The sequence below is a fragment of the Labeo rohita genome, unplaced genomic scaffold, assembly GCF_022985175.1.
Source record: "Labeo rohita strain BAU-BD-2019 unplaced genomic scaffold, IGBB_LRoh.1.0 scaffold_298, whole genome shotgun sequence".
In the NCBI taxonomy this organism is placed as follows: Eukaryota; Metazoa; Chordata; class Actinopteri; order Cypriniformes; family Cyprinidae; genus Labeo; species Labeo rohita.
The window spans coordinates 70,357-87,317 of record NW_026129215.1 but is presented as its reverse complement, the minus strand read 5'-3'; the positions used below and the strand labels follow the sequence as shown (position 1 = coordinate 87,317).

Genomic DNA, 16,961 nt, shown 5'->3' with positions numbered 1-16,961 from the left:
TAAATCTGACACAATCCACAAAAGATGCATACCAAAACGAAGGTCTGAGACCGCAGAATGCCCCCCATGCAAAAAAAAAAAACCTCTCCTACACAAACACACACATGGCATTTATGATGTTTCTGCTGGAAAATGACTGTCATATTGGCTTTTTTTTGGACTTAACACAGTTAAATTTGAGTGATGGGGTGGAGAACAGTGCATTTATATCATATTTAGATTTTTAAAATCATCTTTTATATTTATTACATATTTATGAAACTGTATGCATATGCATGTGTTTGGATTAAAATCAGGCTCAATTTTCTTTTTTTTTTTTTTTTTTTTTTTTTTTTTTTTGCAAAAAACGTTTTTTTTTTTCCAAAGGTTTCAGTAATATCTGAAAGCCTTGAGATGTGTCTGAAAGCTAAATGAAGCCTTTAAATCCTGTAGGTTTGAAGGCTTCACTTGTTTTACAGATTTAAAAAACCCCATAGGATTCTATAGGCCCCTCTAGTGGCGGTAAGCAAAAAATGCAATGTAATGTCATTTTCATCCACGAGATGGCATCTGAGAGACTCAGTGACCCAGTTCCTGATGGATTTTTATGTACACAGTATAAATGGACCAAAATTAGGCCTTTCTTTGCTTTTTGGGGGGAAAAAATGTACTGAAATTTCCCCCTTTCCCCCTAAAAATTCAGAATTTGTCAAAGACAAATAAAATAAAAATATAAAAAATATATTAAAAAAACCTACATAAATAATTAGAAAAAATTATAAAAATGGACCAAAACCAGCTTTCTGGACTAAAAAAAAAATAGTTACGATTTAGTCCCTCGGGTCAATTAGACCCATAAAGGACACTTTAGTAACAAGGTCGGGAGGGACAGATGAGGGTTAATATACTAAAAATTATTCTTTAGTAAGATAATCTTAAGAACTTCTATAGTGTACTCCATTTTGAGACACTATTGTTAAGGCCAGAGTGTTCATTTTGCATCTGTCCATTAGTGGAGTTGTGCCGTGGTTTCGTCTTTTCCAGAGTGAGAGTGGGGTACAGGTGTGTAGTGTTACCTGTGATTGGCGTTTAGGCAAAAAAGAGGAGATTCAGAGATCAATGTAGGTTCTGGACTTTGGTGCCATTCATCTTCCCTCTCCAGTCCTGGATTGTTTTCTTTTGTTGTTTGTTTTTTTTCTTATTCATACATAATTCTTGTATTAATTTGATTTATTTCTGATTAAATGTTTATTTGTTGAATTTAGTTTCATTGTAATGTTACTTCACCCAGAGCCAGGTGGTTGTAACACTATAGGCCCTATAAACTAAAATGTGCGTTTAACACACTATCTCTGTATTAAAATAATGTATAACACTACTACCGCCAAGCTCGCCTATGCCTAGAAACAGTACTGATACTTTGTAATATTTTAGTAGTAATGCCTGACTCCGTACTCCATTACTAATGTGCTTCACTTTATTTTTGCCATTTTTTATTTATACTTTAAGTCAGAATAGCGAGTTTATATCACAAATCAACTGTAATTTCATGAAGCCTTGAGAATATATTTCATAATGTTACGGTTGAACCACTGATGTCACATGGACTATTTTAACAATGTCCTTACTACCTTTCTGAAGATGAACAAAGGTCTTAGAGGTATGATACGAATAGAGGGAGCGTAATTCACTTTAAAGTGAAATAAAGTTTTAGCATTTAAAAAAAAAAAGTAATACAAAATTAATATAGTTAATTTAGTGTCTTTGAAATATTTTTTTTTTTTCAGTTAAAAAAAATAAATTAGTATTTTATACTGTAAATTTTTAATTATAAACCCTGTGAGAACTTTTTTATTCAGTTAATTCTTTTAAAGAGATTTTTAACAGAGTTAAGCCAGAATTGCGAGAAAAGAGTCAGAATTGCAAGTTATGACTTTTTTTCAGAATTGAGATATAAACTCGCAATTCTGACTCTCATTCCGACGGCACCCATTCACTGCAGAGGACCCATTGGTGAGCAAGTGAGTTAATACTAAATTTCTCCAAATATTTGCTCAGTTTCATGTGTCCTTGATAAAAGTATGTTTTTCAAGACAATGGAAACGAACAAAAAAAGGAGAAATCTTTTAAAGGCATCATGAAGCTCCATTCCTTAAAAAAACAGAACCTCCTTGCATTTCTTTTGATGCTGTAGTGTTTTATGACCTCATAAGAAACACATGCAGGAGTGCTATGGTACAGTTTACTGCACATTTCATCCAACAAGAATGAAAGGAATGAAAATGTAGGATATTTTTATAGTCACATCCACACACAACCTTATCGCCCTCTTCTGGTTGACTAGAATATTACACCACATGTCCAGTATGTCAAGTGCATGTTCTCAACCTGTCAATTATAATAAGAATATTGACCAACATTCATTTGGAACTTTAAACTGTTGTTATACTATAATGTAATATAATGTAATAATTTCTGACTGAACAGAGACATTTTCAGCTCTGCTAACCACATTCACAGATCTTAGTGTTAAGAAGGTCTCGTGGCAGGTTTGGAAGCAAGTGCATCGGGTTTAATACAGAGCTAAACGTATGTGTTGAAAAGCAAAGCTATGGATAGGTGGTTTATGGTCTGCTTGTGTGTGTGACTTGTGTTTCTCTGGGGTCATAAACATATGAAGACCTGTTTTCACATTATTGCACAGCACATTATGTCTTTCTTATTGTGAACCGATTATGTCCCTCAGTCTATCCTAAACTGATCAGAGACCTGTTTGGTTTATTTTAATGGATTTTTTTAGTTGTTGGGGCTGGTCCTAGATCAGGGCTTGGTGGTCAGTTTTAACCTGAGTGAGTTCAGTATATCTAAACTGATGTTATTTTAGCCATACTTACCCAAAGTACCCTTTATAATAAACTCACTTTACATTCCAAATGGAAATGAGAATGAAATCGCTCTTTTGTTTCTGTTGGATAGTTTAGATTTCTAACACGCAGGCTCCGGGTCTAACACATGCCAAACAGCATATAGACAGCGACGTGCACAAAACTCTCAATGCAAAGGGCAATAAAGAGTCCCTGTATGCCTCATGTGATCACACACTATTATATATTTTGCAGGTTTGTCATTCATCTGTTTCATCTGTTATTCTTTCTGGCTAACTGTACATTATTAAACATGAGATGTTCTGCTGATGAGAGTTATATACCATCTTTTGCAAAAATACATTTATTAAGAAAGGACAGTTGTGTAAAGCAATAACAGTATTATTATGTTCACTTGTTTTTGTTCACTATTATTGTGTTGCACTTTTTTCAAGCTGCTTTTTCTTCTTCAAGCTGCTTTTGTTTTTTCAAACTGCTCCATCACTTTCTTTATCCAAGGCTCGTCTGGTTTCACACAAAATTCTAAACCTTTTTGTGTCGTAATCCTGAGGGGAAAACATTCAAATTTCACATTTACATTTTTAGCATTCACAAAATTGATTTTATCATTTGTTTACAATTTAACAGGAGCATATGGCAATTTTTCTAAATAATATATTTTAGAGTTAAATACTTACACAATGCCTGCTTGAGGGCAATGTGAACCTGTCTTCTGAGCACTCACAGTTTTTTTGGCTGAGATTTCAAAGTCAACAAATTTGAAGCAGCACTTCTCAGGAACTGCAGGAGCACCAGCTGTTGGTGAAATAAAATGTATTGTTAAAATTTCTATATGGTTTCTACATGGTTAAATTTTCTGTATGTTAAATATAAATACACTGTAAAAAAAAATTCCATAAAAAAACAGAAAAAGTACTGGCAGCTCATTACCTGGACTTTGTACCGTAAATTTACAGTCTGTTAATTTACAGTCTGCCACCGGTAAAAAAAAAACAGGACTTTTTCTGTTTTAATGGTATATTTATATATTTATATATACATAAAGCAAATAAATCCAGCACAATATACAAACTGAACATGGTTTATTTTTACTTAATGTAAACATTCTTAAAAGTGCATTCAATGGCTTTTGTTTGCCTTAAGTGGGTTAGGACTAAACAATATCAAATACTCAATTCATTTAACAATGTGTCAACTCAGGCAAAATGGCTGTATTGTAAAAGACAGTTTAGCTTTAAACAGTAACAGACAGAAAAAAAAAAAAAAAAAAGAAAACATGAGCATCTGTACAATACAGCTGTTGTACTAAAAAGTGGTCACAAAATTTAAACTTCAAACTGTAAAACATTAAAGATTCAAAACTTTTTTTTTCTTATAAGAGAAAACAATATTGTTTAGAGGGATAGTTCACACAAAAAAATGTTAATTCAGTCAATTACTCAGCCTCATACCATTCCAAACCCATAAGACTTTCATTCATTTTTAGAACACAAATTAAGAGTATTTTAGTTATATCTGGGTACTTTCTGTCCCTCTATTGATTGTCTATGCAACTAGCATTTTCAAGGTCCAGAATGGTATAAAGTATGTTACTCCAGTGGCTTGACAACAGAATTTTGAAGTTCATTGTAACAGAAATATCATTGAAGTGATGCAATTCATTATAGGGGATGTATTATTTACCATTTAACTGCATGTTTAATGCAAGTGCCATTTTTTTCAACTGAAAAACTCAAATATTACATGGATTTTTGAAACTGTTCATGCAAGAGTCTTGGAGGAATGCAAAGCCACTTGGTTGCCTTCATCTCAAACCACGTTCAGGATTCTGAAAGAAATGAATATGACAAAAAAATGAAATGAATTAAACTGAACTACAGAGTAATACGCAGGTTGGAGTGGAAAAGTAGTCATACAGTATTTTAAGTTCATTAAATCAACTGCAATCCATAATACTTTACAATTGTTTACACATTGCTTAACTTACATTTCCAATAGTCTCCATTTGCATCGGTCATATGACCTTGTCAAATCAACTATGTCCTACAATATACTTCATTATATTCAACTAAATAAACAGCAACACGACCAAATGCTTCATACACTTTTAATAACATACGTGTTGCTTACTTCTGTATGAACTCCAGAATAAGTGCCGTCTCCTCTGGGTATTTTGTAGCTCACAACCGCAACAGGAAAGAAGATTTGTTCATTAACTTCTCAAACGACAGCAATCCTGAACTGCCCATCACCTTAAACAAAAAAGACATTACAAAATGACCATATACATAACGACAAGCCTCTTTGAACACCTTTGAAGGCGTGTTCAGCAAACAACTTCACATTGTTGTAAAAGTCAAAAGAATAAATGACTCAAAGACTCAATTTCTTTTCAATATTGAACACTAATGTTAAATGAAATAGAATACAAACCCACCTGGTTGCCTTCATCTCAACCCTCATTTAGGATTTCTTCACAGGAAAACTCTAAACGAAATGGATAATGATAAAAATGAAATGAATGAAACTGAACTACAGAGTAATATGCAGGTTGAAGATGGAAAATCAATCATACAGTATTTTAAGTTCATTAAAATAACTGCTAACCCTAATACTTGCCAATTAAAATATTTGTTTATAAATTGCTTAACTTACATTTCCAATAGTCTCCATTCACATCTGTCATACAAGCTTGTCAGATCATCTGTGTCTTACAATATACTTCATTATTTTCAATTAAATAAACAGATACACATTTCATAACATACATGTTGCTTACTTCTGTATGAATTCCGATGCAAGTGCTGCCTCTTCTGGGTATTTGTAGCTCACAACCTCAACAGTGGTCATTAACTTCTTGAAGGACAGCAATCTTGAGCTGCCCATCACCTATACACAAAAGACATTACAAAATGACCATATACATAATGACAAGCAGTTTGAACACACCTTATACAAACAAGGATGATAACATGCAAAAGTAATCAATCCGATCATTTTGGTAAGGTTAGCGCGTTGCCTGTGACGTGGCTTCCGACGCATCAGACACCAAACAACTTCACATTGTTGTGAAAGTCAACAAAATAATTTACTCAATAACCATTTTCTTTCTGATACTTAACACGAATGTTAAATAAAACTGTTAATAAAACAGAATACAAACCCATGATAAGAATGCAGGTGTGCTTGAGATTCACAGTACAGCAGCAATCACGTCCTGTCATTAGAAAAAAAACGAAAGAAAAACAACGGTCATTTTGACATAATGTCGTGTGCATTTGCCCATTAGAGTGAAGATAACTCGAGAAGCTGACGTTACCGGACCGCTGACCTGAAGCGGCATTCTGTCGGCCGCCTCTGTTTACACAGTCGCTTCACAGACAGCTTGCTAGTAACGTTACCGAATTAGTTTGTGTTTTGCATTTTATCTTCCGTGTGTGTGTGTGTAAAACAGACAATAAAAGGTCAAAACTTACCTCATTTGGCAGAAGATGTCTGACGAGGATGCAGAGAAATGTTGAGTGCGATGGCTCCGATGTTCATTTGCCAAACAAGCCAGACGGCAACTAAGTTAACCTTACATAAACAATGTATGTGACATTTAACTCGTTTACCACGAAGAGTATATGAAAAACATGTTTCCCAAATTCGAAAGCCGACATTAAAATGAAACGTTGACCGAGAAACTCTCCGCGTCTTCTCTTCACTGTTTTCGCGCCTGTGTAAGCCACCAACGTTCTTGTTCCCACAATGCAAAGCGTAATTCAAAAATACGGAAAAACACCTGTAAAAAACAAAAACTGAAAATTTCCTGTAATTATTAGGGTATATTGTACTGTATTTTTACTTATTTTTTTACAGTGTAGAAGTACTTGCTTGACACAAGAACAAACCTCTGGTTCTTGCAGAAGCTAAACATGCTACATAACACAAGAATGAACGTCTCACACATCGAGCAGGAATGCTTGAGCTTCCACTTACCATTACTGATCTGCTCTGATGATTGTGTATGAATTAGAAGCTAAGTTAGATCTGATCATCATATAAAGTGACAAGTCTCTTCAGAGAATTTTGACTAATTTGCTCAATTCTTATGGATTAGATTTATGATCTCTTTATTAACTTTTTGAAGTGTCAAAGCGGTCCTTGCATAAACTGTACAAACTTGCAAATGTAGTAGATGACCACACCAAGCACCACTAAAATGAAGAGGATGATGATCACAGCATTGGTCATGCCCTTCTCCTGACTGTCGAGTAAGAAGCTAAACAGCTGAAACTGCTCACATCGGCTGCCCTCATAGTTCGCACTGCAGCTACATGACAGGACAAGGGTTTCAAGCAAGGCATTTCACGGGTAAGTTATAATGTAAATGACAAAACAATAGAGATTCTGTTCATGACGATACTTACACACATGTGGGAGTAGAAACCGATGGTATTTTAAAGCATATTCCTCCATTCATGCAAAAGTTGGCTTCTGACCCAGTGCAAGGATCACCATGCTCTATAATAAGAGGATAACCAAAGGAAACAAAAAAAAAATGCATCATTTATCTAGCTCACCTTTATCCACAGAGCAATTTGGTTTTTTATTTTGCATTTAGTTCGCATTTGCATTTCAGGAATTCCACATCAAGGAAACAAAATCAAGTGTAATTTGCATATGATACAGTACTGTTTTCTGAAGATAAACAAAAGTCTTGCCAGTTTGGAACAACATGAGGGTGAATAAATGATGACAAAATTTCCTTTTTTTTTTTTTTTTTTTTTTTTTTTTTTTGCAGGAAACTAACCCAAGTGAAGTGTGCTTAGCTTGTAGTGTTAAGATATTGTATTATTCTGAGGGAGTCCATCATAAAAACTAGGTGTATTCTATTGTTATTTATTTTTCTTTATTTATTTTTCCCCCCATGAAGCCTGTAAACAGCTTTATGCAAAGGTGAACGCATTCATCTGAAAAGGATGTGTGGTAGAGGTCTTCACGGGTCCAAAAATTCGTACCCGAACCCGAAGAGACGCGTAAATTAGTTGCACGGAACCGACCTGGACACGTATTTAATTTGAAAGTGGGACCCAAACTCATGCAGACCCGAGAAATGCCTTAAATTTACTACCCGGTTAGTAGCCCTGAATGCGAACAATCCTCCTTGATGCTAACATTTCCGTCCATGTTAGGCTTTTCCTCTCTCTTGTCGAGTGAAAGAACCTTCTTAATCTATTCACTATTCCAACTCGGAGCAGTTTTAGTTTATTTTGTTGTTGTTGTTTTTTTTTCCAGAAAACGCACAGAACAAGAAGTGTTACACTTTACTGCATGCGCAGTAGTGTCTGAAGAAGTGAGTATACTCCTAATTTATTTAAGGTATTGTTTTCGTTATAATGTACTGATTCAAATTAGTAATCAATTAATTATCATGTTACCCACTCTGCGCGCCTCCCGACACGCTCTTGCGCATGCAGGCGGCATTTCTGTCACGAAGCAGGACGAAGCGGGCGCAATCATATTTCAAAGGAAGCTGGCGCCACTGTCTTGCTTTTATGGAGTATTTGCATTTATTCACGTGCAGTTGGATTAGATATCATATGGTGGACTGTCATGATTTTGGCTAATGCAAGACACTACTGAATGATACGCATCAGAGTGGATTTATACCTGCGTATACCCTGCACTGCACCATCGTGCGTGTTCAATAACAGGTGCGTCTCTTCTTCAGTAAAACAAAAAAATACAAAACATATGCTTAAATCTCCACCTAGTTAATCTTATGAAGCTTAAAGGTAAAATTCACATGAGACAGCTTGATACCGTCCGCTTGCAGTACTAACATTAACTTCACGTCACGCGTGTTTTTTCCCACCTTATTTCCCGCTCACACTTTTCTCATCCTAATTTTGCAAGTTGCAAGTTACAAAACATACGCAAAGTGCTGACGGACACTGATCACTGGCGAGTGCGGTGTTCTCCGATCGATTCGGGTATTCCACACAAATGTTAAACAGACCCGGGACAGGAGGAAATAGATTGGGACCCGACCCGAACCCGGCCGACCGTTTAAAATATAGACCCGAACCCGTACGGGTCCCGGGTCGGGTCCCGTGTCTTCGGGTCTCGGGTCCTCCGTGAAGAGCTTTAAAGAGAATTAAAGTGTTGATTCATTTATATGTGCTCTGTAAGTCTAATAAACAGTCAATATGCTAGAAATATGCATGCTAAGCAAGAGTGAGAGTTGGTCTCTAAACTAAAGTGTTACCAGTAGTGTTAATGCTGCTCTGTAATTTGCATTTTTGCACTGTTGTAACATTGTAAAATAAATAAGTGGTTTGTTTTGAGATGCCTGTTTACTGTTTCATTACACTATTGTAGAAAAACGTTGAAATATTTAAATATAGATTGAATACATCTTTAAAATACAAAAATATGGCTTATTTTACAAACTTACAACTATATTTTGTAAACTGAAAATTTGAGTTGCCAGTTGAAAAATTGAATTGCCATTGCTTAAGAGGTCAAGTTGGAAACATGTAAAGTCTAATAGAACAAACAAGAATAAAATAAGTTCAAAATATGTAAAAGTCTGATGCAAATAGTTGCCTCAATATTTTGAGTAAAATGGGCACAGCATTTTTTACAGTGCACATCTAGTTGGTTAATCAGCATATTGGTTTGTTTCTGGGTTCTTTCAAGATTTTTCTATATATGTTTGGTTGCTTACCGAGGATTACAAAGTTCACTGAGGAACACGCAAAGGTTCCACTATTGTACCTGGATGTAAAATTATTTTGTTTCTAATTTGATTATTTTTAATCACTTTAAGTTTATGTTCAACTGTATATCTTATATACATGACAATTTAGTGAGAAGAGAATTTCAAGAGAACTTACATTGAGCCTTAGACATCCAGGCCATCAGCAGGAGCAGCCCGAACACCAGGCACGAAGTAGATGCCCTCATGCTTTCTGATCTTGAAGCTTTGATAATGAGTTGTTACAGACGTCTGAGAAAATCTCTGCACCAAATGCTTTTGGACATGATGCTAGATAGAAACTCAGATCTGTGGTGTGATAAGGAAGTGTACTGAAGTCCCCTTTCTTCTTCAAAGCCCACACACAGATACACATTTGCTATACTTGTTCTGTGCTTTTTGCACTGTCGCTGGGACAGTGCCCTAAGGCAGTGGTTCTCAAACTGGGGGCCACGACCACGTGGGGGGGCCACCAGATATAGCGCTAGGCGCATAGAAATTCTAGAATCTAGATTAGGAAATTCTTTTTAAAAATTAATTTACCTGTATGTACATCAGGATTGTCAACCTATGTAAACTATGATGTACTCAAAATAACAGAAATATAAAAAAAACAAACAATAAAATATACTCAATCAAATGCAACACACACGTTGATGTACAAGTGCACAGAACGGTTAGCCATGAACAAGCTGATAAATGCTGACTCTTTAAAATGGATAAGTTTTTAGATAGAGGATGCGGTGTCTCAGCTGAGAAGGTTAATACAGAATAGCCTAACTTGAAAAAAACAAACTGTGTAAATTTGACGACTCGTACATAAAATATGGCTTCATGGAATATAGTGACGGCAGACCACAGTCCACACTGTGCTTTAAGATTTTATCCATTGAAGTACTGAAACCACGTAAACTCAACTGATGTCTCAAAACAATTCATCCGGAGCATGCGAATAAAAGTAAGGATTTTTTTCCAGAGAATGAATCATTTTTCTTGCAGAAAAAAAGATGTTGAGCCTCTGTCATTTTAGTACAGCAAAATGTAGAAAGTTTAATGCACTTTTTTACAAAGTATATGTAAATTAACTTTTCAGTATTCAGCTTCTACTATGGAAATCATAAATTACTGTTTAGTATTCAATACTTTTGCTGCACTTTTCAGACAGTGTTATTTTTAACTGTCAAAACTGTTTTAATACAATTTGGTATATTTTATGAAATGCAGAATTTGACAAATTGTATATATTCAACATTAGAGAAATAAGACTACAAACAACTACAAACTACAAATTGATGTTCTGACATTGTACAAATTTATTTGTTTTTCGTACACCTAAAATGCAAGTAAAACTGTAAGTATAAGGTTGTTTTGCGTCATGGGGAGCCACAAAAGGATTCACCCTACACAAGGGGGGCTCCTGCTGAAAAAGTTTGAGAACCACTGCCCTAAGGTACAAAAGTGAAAAGGTACAAATATATACTTTAAAGTACTAATATGTGCCTTTAAGGTACCAATATGTACTTTCAAAGTACTAAAATGTTCCTTTAAGGTATAATACCGTTTAGGGGGTTGGTAATGTACCTTTTTACTTTTGTACCTTAGGGTATCGCCCCAGCAACAGAGCTGTACCTTTTTTTTCTGAGAGTGTGCAAGCAGATATTGTGACAAGATCAAATTCAGGTGTCACAAGTTTACATCTTCAAACAGTGCAGTTTTTTGCTGATGTACATTGCAAGAAACATTACTTAAAAAAAAAAAAATAATAATAATAATAATAGTGTAACATAATATCTGCATTATTCCTGTACCATCCTTTATGTCCAAAGCTCAGAAGGTGTAATGGTCTGAGTGGGAATGGAACCCAGGTCTCCGGAGTTACTAGCAGCAGTCCCTACTGAATGAGCTAGGTCAGGGATTAGGGGAGCCTAAGAGCAGAGGAGGAGCAAAAATAGAGTCCACAACGTATGAATTCAAAAAAAAAAAAAAAAAAGACAAAAACACAGAAAATCTTTACTGATAAAAAGACTGACAACAAAAGGAGAGTCAATAACTCCGTACAGCCAGGGTTGAAAAAGTACAACAAAAATAGGAGAGCCGAGCTTCCAAAAATACATACAAAATAAACTAGACACGAGGGTCTCAATACAATCAAATAAGAACAGCGCAAGCAAAAATAACTCAAGAACAACTTAACTTGAACACTGGGCAAGCAGCATTGAGGTAAGGTTCAGGACTGAACACAGAGCAAGGAACAAAGCAGTCTTATATAGAGCAGAGAACAGGTGGTGGTGATTCAGGCTGATTACAGGTGAGCTTTAAGGAACCAGGTTCTCTACCGCCATCTAGCGTTGAGCAGTATGGGCCGATACCGCAGCGCCCCCTGGTGGCTTGGAGGACGTGATTCAATTCTAGGTTGCAAATTCACTTTCCACAGTCAGCATTTAGGACAAAGGAAAAAGTACATGCCCACTGACATGGTTTTTCAATATGGAAATATTAAACTAGAATGGAAAGGTGTTGTATAGGTCTACATAATGGAAATACTTTGTAATAACTTCATGCATAATTCATACCAAAATGAACACAACAGATCAATAGTTCATGAAAATATGAATATACATAATTTTTCATAATGCCATAAAATATTGATCCATATGTGAATATTTATTATATAAACATTGTATTATTTAATCAAATGTAATTATTTGCCATGTTGCTAACAATGAGAACGGCTGAAGGGAAATGTCTCGGTTACAGCTGTAACCCTCGTTCCCTGAAGGAGGGAATGGAGACAATACGTCCTCCTGCCACAATCCTGAACTGCGCTGAATGCCGGGATGTCTCTCGGCTCCTCAGCATAAAACCTGAATGAGTGGATGCATGCCGCCATCTTATATACCTGTATGTATGGGGGAGTGGCTTAGCATGCAAATTCCACTCGCCAATTTCATTGGTTTTTTCTTCTTAAGCTCGGAGGTGATTGGGCCCCCAAGTAGGACCCCAAATACGTCAGTATTGACGTAACGTCTCCATTCCCTCCTTCAGGGAACGAGGGTTACAGTTGTAACTGAGACGTTATGTATAATACGATCAAACCCTTATCATTCATTTCAAGTGATTCGCTAGCAAAAATGAGATCAACTTAAAAGAGCCATGTACTTTTGACTTTCAACATCACTTGTAACGATTTTAAAAAGCACATAGTGAAAGCATTTTGAACAGTTGAACAGTCAGTTGAACCATTGGGTCGCAAAATGATTTACTATTTCGAAGTGCTCCAGTTGAATTGCAAATCATTTGTTTCAGATCGGGACTTCAAATCTCATATTGTGAATCATTTGATTTAGATGAATCACGATATGCGATTTGAAGTCCCAAGCTAAATCAATTCAGATCGGGACTTCAGAGCGTGGATTGAATAATTTGATTTAGATCGAAACTATGCATCGGGTTTGCGAATCTTTTGATCTAGATTGGAACTTCGATGTGCAGATCGCAAGTCATTTGTTTCAGATCAGGATTTCAGAGTGCTTTCATGATTCAGGGTGCCCACTGGTCCTTGAAATCCTTGAAAGTTTGTGAATCTGAAAAAAAAACAAATATCCAGGCCCCGGAAGGTTTTTGAAAATAAACATACATAGATACAGGTCCTTGAAAGTCCTTGAATTAATTTTGTGCAAGAAGTTTTCTGGGAAAAAAAATCCATATTATTCCCTCCGGGCCGCTAATGTGTTATTTTGTCAACATTTCATGCTCTATGCATATACCTTGTTCGATTTACGTTAGTTAGGGTGACCATACGTCCTCTTTTCCCCGGACATGTCCTCTTTTTGGACCTAAAAAAATGTGTCAGGCCACTTTCTATCGCCCAAAATGTCTGGAATTCGGCTTTTGCTTTCTACAGTCGCCATTCATTGTTCAGAATTATGAGTTTATATCTCAATTATGAGAAAAAAGTCAGAATTGCATATAAACTCACATTTGTGAGGAAAAAAGTCAGAATAATGAGTTTATATCTCCATTCTGAAAAAAAGTCAGAATGGTGAGAAAAAAAGTCAGAATTGTGTACATCTCGCAATTCTTTTTCTTTTTGTTTTTTTTTTTAAAGGAAAAAAAGTCAGAATTGTGAGAAAAGGCAGAATTGCAAGTTTATATCTCAATTCTGAGAAAAAAGTCAGAATTGCGAGAAAACAAGTAGGAAGTGCGAGGTATGAACCAGTATTTGTGAGAAGAAAAGCCAGAATTGTTTACATCTCACAATGCTGACTTTTTTCCTTACAATTCTCACTTTTTCTCAGAATTGAGATATAAACTCTGTTGTTAACAATTCTGATTCTCATTCCGACAGCACCCATTCATTGCAGAGAATCCATTGGTGAGCAAGTGATTTAATACTACATTTCTCCAAATCTGTTATAATTGTTGCAATGTCACTCTTGTAGGAGTCCCCTGACCCAGATGGAGGAGGAGAGGAGGGAGCATGTGATGAAGATGAAGAAAAGAGACAGAGACAGAGATGGAGCAGGTCTTTGAAATGAAGATCAAAGATGCAAAAACTGAAGGACTCTGAAACAGAGGTGAGTGTGTGAGAAAGCTTATGTCTGGTTCCTATTTCCAAAAAAAAAAAAAAAAAAAAAAAATTAAGCATTTTTTTCCAATTTCACTCTATATTTGTCATGGGTAATATCCTTGGGCATCTTTGGTGCAGTTGGAGCAGCGTCATGAACAGATGAAGAAGAATCTCGAAGCTCAGTATAAAGAGCTTGAGGAGAAGAGGCGCCAGTTTGAGGAAGAAAAAGCCAACTGGGAGACTCAGCAATGCATCCTCGAGCAGCAGAAACTTGATGCATCAAAGTAAGACTCTCGCTGTTCTCTCATCTCAATTCCTCAGTGTTTTTCTCTTAAAATAGACTTTCTGTAACTCTCTGCATTATTCAGTCCCTAAATAATGCAGTTAGCAAAAACTTTTTTTGATATTTTAATAAATACTGCCTCGAAAATACTTTTCATAACATTACGGTTAAACCACTGATGTCACATGGACTATTTTAACAATGTCCTTACTACTTTTCTGAAGATGAAAGAAGGTCTTACAAGTTTGATATGACTTGAGGGAGAGTAATTATTGACAGAATTTTCATTTTTGGGTGAACTATCCCTTTAACCTGAAATAAAGTGTTAGCTTTTTTTTTTTTTTTTTTTTTTTTTTTTTAATGTAATACAAAATTAATATAGTTATTTTTAGTGTATTTGAAATTAATTAATTTCTTTAAAGATTTTTTAATTCAGTTAATATTTTACATTGTACATTTGTAATTATAAACTCTGTGAGAACTTTTTATTCAATTAACTCTTTGAAGAGATTTTTAACAGAGTTAAGCCAAATAAAGCTGTAGGGTTTTTAGCAAAAATAAATAGTAAAAACACATAATTTAGCCATAAATTTTTGTCTGCATGAAAATAGCCACAGAAGCTGGCATGTAAATAAATACAAACAAACAAACAAACAAACATTTTAATAAATTTTCTAACAAATATTCAAGATATTCTGCATTTTGTGGTTTATGTCTTTTCTAAAATTAATTTCAGTGATTATTTTTCAGTTTATATGTTGAACATGGACTACCATTCAAAAGTTAGTGGTCTGTAAATTGTTTCTTGTCAGGATTTTTGATGGAAAGTTAAAAAATACAAAAATTATTTAAAATCTATATATTTGTAACATTATAAATATCTTTACTGTCACTTTTGAGAATGAACATGCATTTTTGAAAAAAAGGTCAGAATTGCACGTTTATAGCTCAATTCTCAGAAAAAAGTCAGAATTGCAAGTTTATAACTTTATAACTCGCAATTGTGACTTTTTTTTCACAATTGAGATATAAACTCATAATTCTGCTGCAGAGGATCCATTGGTGAGCAGGTGATTTAATGCTAAATTTATCCAAATATTTGATCAATTTCATGTGTCCTTGATAAGAGTATTAATTTCTTAAAAAAATTGTAAAAATCTGCCCCCAAACTTGTGAACAGTAGTGTATATTGTTGCAAAAGTGTCAGTATACATAACACCTAAAAAAATAAATAATATTAATGATTCAATAAATTAAAATAAAGTACAGGTAATAGAAAAGTATTATTAATTACATTTCATTAACTATAACTATAAGCTACCACAGTCTAGAGGTCTTCACAGGTCCAAAAATTTGTACCCAAACCCGAAGAGACCCATAAATTAGTTGCACAGAACCGACTCGGACCCGTATTTAATTTGAAAGTGGGACCCAAACCCATGCAGACCCGAGAAATGCCTTAAATTTACTATCCGGACCCGACGCCGACCGTTTTCCGTAAATTGGACCTGAACCAAGCTGGGAAGACACAGACCCGACTGCACCCGGTCGGCACATATTGCACAGCAAACTGCTATTAACAAGTCAATAAACAAGTTGCGAAAAATTTTTTTTGGCTTACCTACTTTTAGTAGCCCTGACTGCGAACAATCCTCCTTGATGCTGACATTTCCGTCCATGTTAGGCTTTTTGTTGGCGCAGCCATCCTCAAAAGAGCTAGGAATGCCGGTTATCATAACGGAGGATTAAACATAAAACACACACACACAAACAAGCTCCGTTTGGCCTGCGTGCACACCAACTGAGTATGAGCAGCGACCATTTATTAATTGCACACCGGTGTATCACCACACCCACTTCCGAAAAACTAGGTCACAGGGTCAATTGAGAACACATACAAAGGACATAACTCAACACCCCCACTTGTTCTTAAATTGACAAAGTACAACACAGTACATCACATACCATATAGAAAACACACAGATTTATCCATTCTGATTCTCGATACAGGTTTAGTTAAAATATCTGCCACCATATCAACTGTAGGACAGTTATTTTGCCATCACTGAGTACAGATCGGACAAAATGATATCTGATATCAATATGCTTACACCTTTGGCGACATACAGGGTTTTTTGAAAGAGCAATAGCACCCTGATTGTCCTCAAAAACTGTCACTGGTGCGTATTCAAGTATATTGTCCATTCCATTTATTAAATTGACAAGATACAAGCTTTCCTGTGCAGTAGCTGATAAAGCCATGTACTCAGCTTCACATGTGGATAAAGCAACAGTTTGTTGTTTCTTTGACTTCCAGGAAATAACAGGTCCACTCTCAGACAAACTAAAACAGTAGCCAGTAACACTACACCTGTCATCTAGGTCTGCTGCCCAGTCTGCATCACTATAGGCTACAAGTTTAAGATCTCCATCATTTTTCTTGTAACACATTTCCAGGTTCACAGTGCTTTTCAAATACCTCAACACATGTTTAGCTGC

At 35.5% G+C, this 16,961-nt stretch overlaps 2 long non-coding RNA genes across 2 annotated transcripts; both read right to left on the bottom strand.

The window, feature by feature from the left end:
• Positions 1-3,967: 3,967 nt before the first annotated feature.
• Positions 3,968-6,994, bottom strand: LOC127160156 (uncharacterized). The gene is made up of 5 exons (XR_007826659.1): positions 6,028-6,994; positions 5,644-5,753; positions 5,302-5,351; positions 4,995-5,116; positions 3,968-4,692 (listed from the first exon to the last, which is right to left on the bottom strand). It is a non-coding gene; the product is annotated as an uncharacterized LOC127160156 (long non-coding RNA).
• Positions 6,995-7,130: 136 nt separating this feature from the next.
• LOC127160157 (uncharacterized) lies at positions 7,131-9,892 on the bottom strand. Its single transcript, XR_007826660.1, has 3 exons — positions 9,749-9,892; positions 7,277-7,370; positions 7,131-7,179 (listed from the first exon to the last, which is right to left on the bottom strand). It is a non-coding gene; the product is annotated as an uncharacterized LOC127160157 (long non-coding RNA).
• Between the last annotated feature and the right edge of the window lie 7,069 nt (positions 9,893-16,961).